General features: G+C 30.2%; 1 protein-coding gene across 2 annotated transcripts in view; it reads left to right on the top strand.

Annotated features, from left to right (window-relative positions):
• LOC128985943 (complexin) overlaps positions 1 to 14,757 on the top strand; it is a 590,501-nt gene that overhangs the window by 145,135 nt on the left and 430,609 nt on the right. The window lies entirely within an intron of this gene.

The raw sequence follows: 14,757 nt of genomic DNA, 5'->3' as shown, positions 1-14,757 counted from the left end.
GTCGAAAACAGTACCATAGTACTCTGATTATATGCGACGACGATACTATGAAAATTTCAATTTAAGAGTGTTAGATGCTACTTAGAGATGTTTGTGAAAACAATGCAGCTAACAAATAGTAAAACGTTCACTACAAGCAAGGGTTATAGTGAATTAATTAATTTATAATATGCTTATTGCCTAATGTTGTACTTTGAACTATAATGACCTACACAAATTTGGAACAAAAATTCAAATGAATAAAATAAACTGAAGAATATATCTATATACTTCACTTAACTTTGAATTTTTGTGTGCATTCTTCTATATACACATTTTATTCGTACTCATATAGTGAGGTTGGGATAACTGTAATACAAAGAAAGTATTTATCTAGTTCTGTCTCGGGAAAATAATGTTGTTAGCATCGAAAAAAAAACCTTAAAACAAACTAGTTAGCTCACATAATCACGTCATCTATTTCGCTTGTTACAGTTTTTATGATAATTTTAAAAGATATAACGGCCTTTAGTGTAAAGTATATTTTACCATCAAGATGTTATACACGAGGGAAATGTAACTTGCACCTAAAAATATCACATTGTTGTGAATTCTCTAACTGGAGGCTCTACAGAGGACCTACGGCTCACAATAGCTCTTCACACTTTATGCGTGAAATTCAACTGCTATCGAGAATTCCCAGGGAAAATATGCTTATGCAATTTATATAAATATCTACTTAGAATATTTTATGAAAATATAAAAACTATAATGTTTGTATGGAAAGATATTTTCCCAAAGTAGTTGCATTATCATTATTACGTTAATTCTGCTATCCATTTGGTCCATAAGGTATTTGGCATTATTTCCTATCGTAAATTAAACTCAGTAGAAAGATTATTATACTGATTAGCATCTTCAGTATAGTAATAAACTGTCCTCATCATAATGGTCATAATTAATTAAGGTTTTTTAACGCCAACAGACATAAAGTCTGTTAAATTAATCTTGGTATTATTTAGTAATTATAATAATTAAGTTTATAAAACACTTTAAAAGAAGCAACTTCTGAGTCGTCTATTCAGAAAATAAAATCTTTTTCGTGAACATATCCCTTTTTTATAGTAGTAGCTAATAGAAGTTTGTAATGCAAAAACCAACTTTAAATGTACTTAGATTGCTCATTACAAGCCTTTTGTTAAAATAAATATAAAAATGGTAATCAATATCACCAAATATAATAATCCTTAGTGTGATATTAGTAATAAGTACACTTAATGTATCAAATAACTTTGACTATTAATACAATAATTAAACATGTATAGATCACACATGATGCGCATTCCGTAAAATACACAACATCGTGTGATCCAACTGTAAAACAGGTTTGGCAGTGATAAAAATATAGAATAAAGATTATGCTTCCTATCTACAGCTGAATTTAAGTAACACACTCATACTAGGTGCATGTGTACTAATTTTAAATATTTAGATAACGTTTTTAGTCTTATTTTAATCATAGAATATATTTCACAAATCAAACATTTTTCCGGGGATCCCTCTCATAAAATCAATATCCCAATTGACAGCTACTTGTTAGCTTGATTGTATCAATATGTTTAATACTTTATGTTATTAGATACATTATGTTTATAAATAAGCTAATGTAAATTGTTGTTTACTGTTATGGGGCAAATAAATAATTAAGCATTGTAGCTTTTGCTTAGGCAATGTCAAAGACCAGTTCTACTTTTAAAGCTTAATTGTTAGTAGAGTATGAACCTGTCAGGACAAGAACACGTGTCAATGTCAAGGTTCAATATAGCAGTAGATTAATTCAGGATAGTTGACGTTTTGTGACAAGTTCTCACATTGTCTTACAAAACTGAAGTTGCTGTCTCTCGTCACTGACAACTTGTAGGAACGCATATCTGAACACAATGTTCCTCTAACACTCTACAAGACATCATGTCATGTTTGATTCTACTTGTTTTTAAGCAGCTGTTGAGTTAGTGATTAATTCCTTTTGACTATTACAATTTTCTTTAGTGTACGTACATTATACATACTATGACTATGTCGAATTGTTAACAAGAATGCATCAATAAGCTACAATCCATTAAAACGGTGATACTGACTTACTATACATGATAATTGCTTACAATCAAAGTTTACAACTGTGTTTACGTCCGCTGACTTTTACTTAGGGACTAAAAGTGTTTTCACTCCCTAGAGTAAATTAACTTCATGCAACATATGACTTTATGCAACTTCAGTAATATGTTTGTTATTTTATAGAACCCACAATTTTGTAGTGGTTACAAACTCGTATGTATTTATTTACTGTCCTGTTATATTCCATGACAAATTAAATAAGATTTTATAAGAATAATTGTTTCTAACCCACTCATTACTAAGTAATGCCGTTATAGTTTATCAAATACCCATTTCTACATTACTTCAGTCTTAAGCTAGGGCTTCAATAGGAAAGCGAAGAATCTTTTGGGGAAAAAATATATTCAGAACTAAACCAACAAAACGGAATCATATCGAGCTTACTTTGATAGAATATAATTTACAAAAAAAAAACAATCCTGCATTTCTAAAACCTTTCAAAGCGTCGCCTTTGGCTGTTGGGAGATTAAAACAATCCCCAATAAACAGTTGGAGTCAAGAGTGTATTTCCTTAATTGAATTTGAACGAGGATAATGTTAAATATCTAAAACAGAGACAGTACAAAATCCACCTTTCGAAGCAAACTGGCCTTAGCTTTGTGGTTTAATTTATTTAAGTAAAGTAATAATGTTTAATTTTTACTTGTATTTAAGCTGGTATACACGTATAAGCGTCATATGTTATGTAAAGCTGAAAATAAAATAAAATTTTAGACGTTCTAGTATTTAATGGTTTAGTTAGTGTTATAACGAGTTTTAAAGTAGTTCGACCTACACGAACTGAGTTCTTTTCTAATAAATTGTTAAAGTTTTCATGCATTGAACAATTACGATTTAGAGATAAAACTGACCACGTGTATCAGCCCAGATGTCCGATTCTCTGCCACAGATTATCAACCAGATGTAAATTGAATCAACCATTCCAACGCGATTACTGTCGTGGTCAGACCTGTCACATGATAACAGCGTTTCTATGAGCATTGAATATGAAATCGACCGTTTTATCATTCTTTTACTACAGTTTTTCTTTATCTTTAATTCCCGTATTTTCTGCTGCAAAACGTCCAGTTTGTAATGTTCTTCACCATTGCATTCTCATTTTAGCGTCAACAACAGATATTCAATCTCACATAATATTTTCAGACATACAACGTGAGAACTGAATATATTTCATTACAATATATACTTTAGGAAAGAAGTTTATATGCAGGTGGTCCACGATATGTGATTTATTAATCTAAGCATGAAAACAGGCTTTTAAGGTAGATATTTTTTTCCAAAATATTGGCCTACGTTTAGGATGTCGTAAATTATATTTATTCAGTATAGGTGAATCGAAATGTTAAATATTATAAACTATGGGGCCTTTACTTTGATAGTATGTGTAGTAATAATGTTAATCACAAAACATGTATTTTTGACAATTAATGATATTAAAACAAACAATTTGAGTTGTATGACTTTGGCTATTTAAATTTGAACGGCGAAAGCCCAAACGGGAAAACCCATGATAAATTATACAAAATTGTGTAAATGTGACAAAATATTCCTGTTTTATGAGAATAAAACTAATATAAATATAAAAAAAACCACCCAAAATCTATCCATCTATTAATCTATCTATCTATAAATCTATCTATCTATAAATCTATTTATCTATAAATCTATCTATCTATAAATCTACCAGAGATGTTTGAACGGCTTTGATTATGGGAATGATTAGAATCTCATTAATACCATTCAACTCTGATTCAAATTATGTCAAATTAGTTGTTCTAATTGGTTTAATAGTAATTAAGATTCTAATTTCAGCCAGCCACTTACTACAGTTATTCAGAAATTATGTATTGTACGATCACGATTTGTATTGATACTCTATTTATATCACAGTAAGATTTAATTCAGCCAGCTATCGTTTTATTAGTATGTTTTTAAATTACTTTGGTTCAGAAGATTTTATTGTGTAAGTAACTAATAAAATGATTTCCTCTTTCGTGAAATTAGAGTACATAGCAAGCCTTCTACTCATACAATAAATAGAACGTTATAACTTTTCCCTTATGTATTCTTTCTTCATTCATCAAAATCCACTATTACATTATTTCAAACATATAATAAGTGGTGGGATCTTACATAATAAAAAAGTTATTCTAGGTGAATTGCAGACAAAGGGTAGATAAAAAAAATATGTTCAAGTAAAGTTGAATATAGGTGGATAAGGAATGAATATTTATTGCAGCTATTTCTCAAAGTCGAAGTTTGTCTTATATGATAGAGCAGATGAGAGGAAACACAAAGGAAAAGCCTTCGAGAGTTACTGGAGCTACTTTTCTTTGTCAAGGTTGAGCTAAAAGAACACATATTAGAAACAGCTTATCCATTTTGAAAGAGAAATTCTGCAGAAGCATCTTACTAAATAAGATAAGCCATTATTCTTTTATTTTATTGTTTTAGTAGCCTGCCACAGATACAAAAAAATATTTACGTAGAAAAAGTATTTAGATAAATGTAGCTTGCACTTATTGTCAAATGTTATAGTATTTTGAATTCTCAAACTAAGGCTCACACTTAAACGGCTTAATTGTGAGCTCTCCACACTTTACTTGTGAAATTTAACTACTTACAAGAATTTTTAGGTGATATAATTTATATTAAATTAAGCAAAATACCTAGTTAGAGGATTATATTAAAATATATAAATTATAATGTTTATATATAAATCAAATCTTCCTAATAAGTTTCATTAGTTACATACATAAGTTATGCTATCCAGGTTACAAACAGGTGCCAAACACTGTAGCAAAATTGCTAAGATTACACTCATTAAAAACATTACATTATGTATTGGCATCCTCAACTAACTATACCCTTGTACCCCACAATGGTCATTATTAATTGAGTGTTTTCGCCTCAAAACATATATAAAGTGTGTTAGAAAAATACAAAGATATTCGCTCAGCCACGAAGGTAGAAACCAATGTTTAGCTGCAATTATCACTGATTTGATGTCTTGCCATGATATATATACAAAGTTTAGTATGAAGGCCTTTATAAGCACGTTTAGTAATTTTTATATTTCACTTTACCATTGTCCGTACTAACGTACATGGTGGGTAATACCTGTAATTCGTGTATAAATGGACGCCTTAATTTTTAACTATTATTTACGAACACATACACTTTTGATTTACTCACACCTAAACACCCATTGTTTATTCATACAGCCTAATAATTTGTTTTAAGCCTACCTGGTAAAGAAAAAGGAATCACATATTTTGGCCTAAGGTGTTTTATTTTAAAATCAAGCCTAAAGCTGAACAAAATGTATAGACTATAGAGCAATATTCTCTCTGTACCTGAGCTAAGTGCTTTAAACACGATAAATAATAATTTCAAAAATGCTGAGTAAGCTATACGATGCGGGTAGTGCGGGCACGTATACATAGGGGCTGTACAGTGTACATTCATTAGGACAATCATCGCACACCGTGCAATAGAATTTAACGTCACGTTAGTTGATTAATTATGTAATACTTTAAGTATGCTAATCAAATCAAACAATTATTTTGAAATGATTTAAGGTTCAATTCACAAGCGTTATATTTGACAATAATAGGCTGTATTCCAAACTACTAACATAATGTTGAAGTTTTTTCAACGAATAGTTTCACTGTAAGAGTATTTTTCGCCAGTTATACTATTATGAATATTGGTGATACAAAATACAGATATTTAAAATACATTTTTTTTTATCACACGATGAACAGGAAATGACTCTGCACAATAATCACTCGTATTGAATGGGAACGGAACGAGGTCAAGTCGAACAGTTGCAGGTCGAACTATCCGTTTCAAAGGTAACAATTTGTGGCGTAAGCCGCCTCAGACAATACTGAAGATTTCCCTTGGGAGGCTTCCTATCAAACTTTATTGGTCTTGACAAGGTTCGAGTCCATCTTTAGGTAGATGGTTTATTTAGGCAATAAACAAAAATGAACACAACATATATGTCCAACACAATTGGTAAAATAATTGAGATATTTTTATCAATATATACCATTCCACTATGGTCAAACAAATATGTATTAACGTAGGAAAATGAAACGTAAATAGAATTGGAGCAAAATTATTTGAGTTTACGTACACGCAAACATTCATATTTACACATTTGGACGAATTATGTTTTTTTTTTGGACCTGGGGAAATCAAAACTAAAAAAGTTAATAATTCTTTGTCGTGAGCCTACGTTATAGCTGATTCGCAAAAGGAAATTTTTCGCTATAGGGCCTTACTTTTCCTTGCGAGAGTTTTGTGCATTAAAGGAATATTAACATGTCTTAAGACTTCTGTCATAGCGGAACGGGAAGAAGGTTCGAGAAATTTCATTCGTACTTCAGAGTGTCTTATAAATCAGGGTCGTAAAATATCATTGACTCACTACATTAAGAGGCCCACGGCAATAATAACATTATTATTTTAGTAATGTAACCAGTTTCAAGAAGTTACCTTTTTTTTGTTTTGTGTTGCCTTGAGTTCTTGATAAGTCAAGAACATCAAGAACTCAAGGCAACACAAAACAAAAAGTTTACATTATTCTAGAAAATCTGCTTATCGTTATGAGACATTTTTTACATTTCTGAAAAACTGTTACAGCCTTGCAGTGCGAGTGGTTCTTAAACCACTTAAAGGCCAGTATAAGTAAAACATAAATAATGACACCTAAGGTCTCCCTGATTAAAAATATTTAGGGCATTGCATATAATGTTTGATTAACTAAGATTTAAATTTATAAACAACAAAAACTATGACAGTTTCTTAATTTTCTATGTAACAGTCTAACAGGAAAATATCAAAATGTATATTTTTTAGATAAAAATATTTAAAACACAAATATTTCTTACGCGTATATATGTAAAAAAAATACAAAACGTCAACTGTTGTGGGTCGGATAAGGAATTTGAACCAGATTGACAGTCTCAAGAGTAATCAAGACTTGGAGTTGAAAGGAGCTCTTCATAATATGAAACATTTGAACCCATCTTTGTGCATGTTTTTATAATAACACTAAAAGCTTTTTTTCATTCTTATCTACGAACGTGGAGGTTTTGAATAAACTAACTAGACATCTGTGTTTCCTTACGTAATAATAAAAAAATGAAATTTGGATAGCACTTCTTCCCCTTTCCAAGTTTCTCATTACTTCTAAAAGCAAGCTAATTTTAAATTAATACTAAAGTGTGTCGCAGGAATGAAATTTTACCCTTTACTAAGCAATTTATTACAGAGCTAATGGAGTGTAAGTGGCAAGTTGCGCTGTAGCGCTGAAGCCCTGTCCTCCGCATCGTCGCCTCTCTCCCTCAAACTTTAGAAATACCTCGTATGGAACGGGGAAACTTACCAATTTAATATACTTTAACTAAATATATGGAAGCACCACTCATTTCTTTACAAATAACGATTCTAAACCTTCTTTTCCAGTTAATACAAGCTGCTTATACATGGATTTGAAAGATCGTTACATGTTATATCATCAATCTGAAAAACAAAATAGTAAGATTGCCCTCTAAGTTATCCAACCATACTTCGCGTATACGTCCGGTTAACGTATTGAAAGATCCGGTAAACGTGTTCCTCAGGATCTGGTTAAAATCAACTATTCCATTTTGTCAAATTGTTTTGCCGTCGAATCAAACATATAAGAGGTTGGAATCTATTCCAAATGCTTTTTTGTGTTTTCAAGTAATTACAAAACCAAATTTTTGGTCATTAAATAGCAAATCAGACTGATTAATCAATTTACAGTTAGAGCTCCAACCGAGCTGTTAATTACTTGCCTGAACATGATTGAGAAAATAAATCACTATTGGATCCTTAAACATAAAGTATTAAATCGGTTATAAATTGTGCATTACAAACACGTTATTGTATTATAAAGCACAAAAAGATTGATTCTGAAAGGTTTTATACAATTTGGAAAAATGGTTTTATATTTCTTATACATCATTTATATTTGCCGATGTTGTAGAAAATTGTATCAAATGTTATCAAGGATAATTCCTACTTAAATTAAATAAAAAATAAATAGTTCTTTAATGTTAATTTAAGAAAAAGATTTAACTAAACAAACATATCGCTAATATTTGCAATGAATGTCGTACATTAGCTATGTTAACAATCTAAATGTGTAAACAAGGATGATATGTTGACAGATTTGCAGTATTGACAAAGCAAATATTATCTACAGAGTCTTGAGTAATGTACAGGATATTTGTTTGAATAGGGATCTACGTTGCAATTCAAAAAATCAATTCTCTTACAATATATGTATTCCTGTGTTTTCACTGTATTTTGAATGAAATATACAATCAGTATTTCAAAATCGTAGTTGTTAAAAAATATACATGATAACGTTGAAGGTTATGAGTATCAGTTACAAGTATTTATAACCATAAAAGATAGTGTTACTTGGTAGTTTTATTTTATTTTATGTTGTTTATTTATCATTAAATATGTTGCGCAATTTAAACATTTTTAAACTTGTACTAAGACGTACTTGGGCAATTAGAGTCGACAGATAAAATATGCAAATATTCATTAAATAAATTATAGTTTTATGTGTTGAGTAGTGAGCCGTTGGTTTATGAACTCAATGCTCTCATTATCAGAAATTTCTTTGTTGTTGTACAAGAATGTTGTCGCACCGGTATTGAAGTGGATAATCTGATAACTACGAGTACGAGTATTTGGACAGTTTGATTTATATGCTCCATGTCTTTAAGGACACATATATTTATTTGTACGCTGAAACATGTTTTTATTCCTCGATAAATTCAATTTTTCTGTTCGGTCGCGTGTGATTTTCACTCCACTGTCCTGTAAAAGCGGCAATTTTGCGAACAGCGATATGCCCTTTATACATAACGCAATTCCCGAAAATTTTCATATTATTACGTTTATCATAAGGAAACGAGGAACTCAACGAAAACGTTTTTTGGGGTTCAATGGCCCCGTTGTTGTACATTCATAAATATGCTTATGAAATGTTATTAGAAATGTTATTCCAAGCTTAACGTTGTAGTGAATACTAAAAATATGTAAGATAAGAAGTATTAAAATTTCGTACATCTGTACCTACAATATAGACAAACGAATTCTTACAGGAAAAACATTCATTATAATAAATATAATGTGACATCGCCATTGTGTCACGAAGAACATAGCAATTATTTTTGATTGTAGTCGTAGTATATTTAAGTGTTCCAAGATTATTTTAAAGCGTACGCGTATTACGGGGGAAATTACAGATAACCATTTTAACTTAAACAATAACTGCGAATCCCAATAATTGGCAATAATTACAGTTTGAAACTCTCTGTTGAAAAGTGTTATATATCTCACTATTACTCAATTGCATTAATGACAAATGCACACGAAGTCAGATCATGTCACTATGCAAAACAAACGGCACAAACAAACATCGTGTTAGAGACAGTAGGGTACTAAAATAAATGTTTGATTTTGGATGATTGGATGGGTATTTGGTATTCAAACACACAAGAGCGTTTGAATAGAGTTCGGTAAAGTTTTGGTACCAAGATAGGTCAGATCCACAAATAGGACATATACCTATTAAAGCTTAGATATTTTACATTTCTAATTTATAGTTGTGAAACATTTTCATCGATCAGTCTCAATTATAAAAATCTGGTGTTAATTTTAGCATTTATTTGTTAAAATCCATTTATATTGTAGTTAAAGCTATTAACAACATCATGCAAGGCAGCGGGTTGAAAATGCTTTTTTAAATATTACACTTATTTTTTATGGTTTTCAACCCTGACGGATTACGGGGGGCGCTAATTAAACCGTACAAATGTTACAATGTATAACTAATGTGTGGAAAATATAAAAAATTAAAAAAAAAACATTAGGACGAGGAAGTTTGTCAACGAATAATACTAATGACGTACAATGCCGCTGTGTGTGTGCTTCATTATGAAGGACAGAATGATGTGGGATCCAGCGAGGATTTAGAACCCGCGGTTTGTTCACTCGTTTGATTGAATTCTTTTATCTCGATTTTTCCAAATAGGTTTCCACTTCATTAAGGACTTGGTACTACTGAGTTGCTGGAGTTTGTACTGAATTGCGTTTAGTTTCAGTAATCATATCAGATTATTTGAAGTTATTATGTCATAATGACCTATGTTGTTATCAGTACTTTGGATGTTTCGGTTCTGATTGTTTTTAAATAATGTCATTTTTTATATAACTAATAATAATTCTAACCACTTACTTATTAACTTCCAATTTTACTGTAAAGTTATAAATTCTATTCTGTAAAAAGAGAGAGTCTTACGCTGTAATACAGGAGTACTTCAACATAAATCTGGAGTTATGATCTTCTGTAGCACATATTCTTTGAAATTTGTATTCATTGTTTTTCTTGTAGGGGTTTTCAAAGTATTATCGCATCTTCAATACATGATGTCATAAATCAATACATTTTAACATTTCTATACATTTAATTCAATACATTACATTTCAATACATTTTATGATGTCATAAAATACTTCATTTTACTAATTTTGTATTTTATATGCGTATCTTGGAATCGTCTTTTAAATTGAGTGTAATAAACATTTAGTATATCATTGCCAAATAAATTATATCCAGACAGTAAAAAACTATTAAAAAAATTCTAGATAACTTGAAACTGTAAAGAGACAGTGAATTAATTATTTTAGTTTATTGGCTTTGTCAATAGTGGCCAATGTTATGTAGTTGAACATGTTATGATGGATTTAATTTGCATACTCTTTCAGTTTATGTTTTAAACAAAATGTAGGTCTTATGCGTGAGATGTAAAACAATTTAAGCCGAGTTACATTGAAACACAGGTCTTCATTTAAAAGAAATCATTAATTAGAAACAATGAATTAGCAATAGTTTCACGAAAATGATGGCCCAGTTCGTGTTAGGAAACATAATTTAAAATTCGAACATTGGTTTTAAATATCCGTTGTTCACATGACCATAAAAATCCTCTAAATTGATTCATTACACATGTATTAGTGGGTTTGTTTACTGTATATACTTCCTCAGTATGCATAAAATGTCAATTTGTGTTCATCAAGGTTAAAACACAATTTGTACATTAATTGAATTTGAAACATATTTAAATTTTAAGCAAGCTCAAAGCTCATTTCGCTCAAGTTTGATATGATTGGAATATCGTGAATTGGCTGATGTTTGTGATGAAATTTAAACAAACAAAGCACCAAAAGCGGGTTCTGGCTTATGAGACTTATTTCTTTGATGGAACCCAATTTTCACATTTCATTTGGTAAACATTGGCGCTTCAATACCTCAACACAACACCAAAGTGGTAACTGTTACTTTAAAATTAGTTTTTTTTTTCAAAACGTTCAAGAAAGTGTTTTTACCTCATTTCTTTGTATTAATTGAATCTCAGAAATTAATATTCAGCTGAGCGGAAATAGTGTTGCTTGAAATACAAAATTGTGACGTTTTCCAAGTAATCAAAATAACGTTTGTCTATCTACATTCAACCATCTACTTCAATACGCTGGTGAATAGAACCAAAAACATGAAACCATATTTGACCAAATCATAAATATCAAAATTAAGATATATTATAGACTTAACAATTTTCAAGATATAACAGTGGTGGAAACCCTTCACATCCCAAATTCCTAATGAGTGATTTTAAGATATCATGTTGACTGAACTGCAGTTACTTAGTTTTTAGTTTTATCATTGGGTTAAACCCATGAGTCCTAAAGATACAATTTACATCTGTTTTTAATGCGTGGTTGAAGTTTGATTTTGATGAAGATATTTTTTTAATAGCAACATTGAACCCAAGTATTAGTTTGTGAACTCGTAAAAATATGGTTCATACATTTGTTCAAATTACAAAATTGCAAAACTTCTGCGAGAGTTATCATAGCTACAGTACACACGTGTTCATGCACACTTTACGTACAAGACAACATTCTATAAAGAAACAGATTCATAAGAACCCCTTTCATGAATTGAGTTGTAATACTTCGGGATTAACGTTTAGCAAACTAATTAACAAGGACTATAAAGGCTAAAGCTGTTTAAACAGTATGAGATGACAAAACAGTGCTTGCATCCTGCTGTGATTCGAATTCCAGAACAAGAATAGCGTACCACTTTCTTAAGAGTCAGTTTGTTGTTTAATAAATATTCACGTAATCATATTAGACATATACAAGTAATAACGATTGTTATTAAATTTAAGAGTTTTATATAATCATACAAATGTTATCAGTGGTGTAGTTCATATTCCTATAAAAAACATGAAGGTATACTGGTTGCTGTATCAGTTCCAATCATAAGACAATCTATTTTTGTTTGTGACATTTGAAGTCTATCAATTATTTAATTTGAAATAAATACCGTAAAAATTCCTTTATAGAATAAATACTAGTTAAAACAATATAAAAGTGACAATGAGATGAACTAGCTTTATTCTTAAAGCTGCATGAGTATTAAGCTGCTTTAATTGAAATGTAACAGACTTATTTTTTCTTAAAATAATAATATTATGTGCAAGAAAGATTTAACATTGCATGCCATGAAACTTGATTATATAAACCTAAAATTTAAATAATACTTTTATATGAACAATCTTGTATAACTAAATCAGTTTAACCTTAGATGCAAAGAAAACTTGACGATTTTCTGGCTCTGGTTTAGACATTTCAAATTTCAATTATTTTAAACCTAATTAAGATATACACATTTAACTGTTTATAAGTAGGGTAGTTTTAATCCAACAACAGCCAAAGGCAATGCTTTGATTAAAACAAGCTATTGTTTTTCATTCATTATAATTCTTTAGCTAAAATAATTTTTCTCCAGTTAAAAAATCCAGGACTACACGATTTGTTCTCACCCATTTACCTTTTGTTAACTGTGCTAAATGGGTAAATTACCCAATATAAATTTTCAACGGCAACTACACGCTAATACAAAGGTTTAAAAATATTTAATAATAAATGGGTATAAAATACAAATAGTCAAATGCAATAAATGACACAGGTAAATAATAACATTTTAGTAGTGCTGTAGTAGGACCTTTTCATACCTCATAATATATATCCTGACCCAAACATGAAGTTATTTCCTCATTTACCTAAACGTAAATAAGTCAACTCTTTAAATTTATTCCAGCTCAAGGAACTTTAATTTACTTTATTTTTTATTGCTTCTGTTTTAAAATTACTTTGAAATTTACATTAGAACTATAACCTTGTAAATAGTTCCTGCTATCTCTTGCATTTTAAAACTACAAAAAACATAGAATACTCTTTTATTTATTTTTTTTTAATAGCGCAACAAAAAAGAATGATATTAAATGTTTATATGCAAATAGTTGAAAATACCACCGAGTAAGCTGATTTTTTAATTAGATTTGTATTTTAATACGTTTATTTCGTTGGTGACACACAGATACCCATTATACATTTGATAACCGCAAATCGTAGAGTTTTGGGCGGTGATATAAAGCTTAAAAGTGATTAAGGTATTATTATTGTGTTCGGATTTTTCTTCCTAAAGCTTGTCAGTGACGAGACGTAGGGACTTTTTGTAAAACAATGTGAGAACTTTTCACAAAACGTCAACTTTCTAGAACATCTACTGCTATATTAAACTTTGAAACTGACAAGAGTTTCTTTTCTGACAAGTTAACATCACTATCAATATGATGTGTACCGTACTCATATTGACGTATATTGAACGATTACTGCACCAACTATTGAGTTTTTATTGAATCGCTGATGCATTTGCCCTATAATGTTGTTTAATTTTTATTTTCGGTGAAAATACTGTAGGAAGAAACACTGAAAGATGTACGTCTAATAACACTAGTAATAATATATTTACACTTATACTGTTGACTCACAAGACTGTAAATACATATGAAAGGTGGTAAGTGGTGATCGATTTCGTTTGGACACTCAAATCATCATCAGACTAAATAGGCGAATCGTGACCCAATTGGGTCTGATGATGATTGGAGTGTCCAATCGAAATCGATCACCACTTACCACCTTTCATATGTGTTTACCGTCCTGTGAGGTATAAGTGTAAATATATTATTACTAGTGTTATTAGACGTATAATTTTTCAGGTAACTGAATAACACGTGTGGTGCTGATCTGTGTTATTCAATGAAAATAGTCTTCTCACGAAATAATTACAACATTTTTTCCCAAAAAGTAATGGAAATGTATTTATTCTTCATCTTCTTACAAATCTATCCATGTCCTAAAAGCTTCTTATATACTCTTAATTGATTATAAAACAGTTCAAAATTCTATAACTGATCTATTTCAATTCTTAATTTCGCCCAAAACAGATCATTCAAGAGGATTATAAATATATTAAAACATAACAAAACGTGTTGTTCTGGCCACCTTAATAGCATATTGAAGTAAACACATACTAACACAATCTTTTTTTCATAGGATGACTAGGTCATAACTTAAAGTAATGTAAGGGTTACTATTTTTACTTAACAGGTATTTTATTTATAGAACGTATAGA

The sequence above is a fragment of the Macrosteles quadrilineatus genome, unplaced genomic scaffold (genome assembly GCF_028750875.1).
Source record: "Macrosteles quadrilineatus isolate MER2022 unplaced genomic scaffold, UCM_ALF_1.0 Scaffold_2__2_contigs__length_208266976, whole genome shotgun sequence".
NCBI lineage: Eukaryota > Metazoa > Arthropoda > Insecta > Hemiptera > Cicadellidae > Macrosteles > Macrosteles quadrilineatus.
This window is presented reverse-complemented; position numbering and strand designations above follow the sequence as displayed.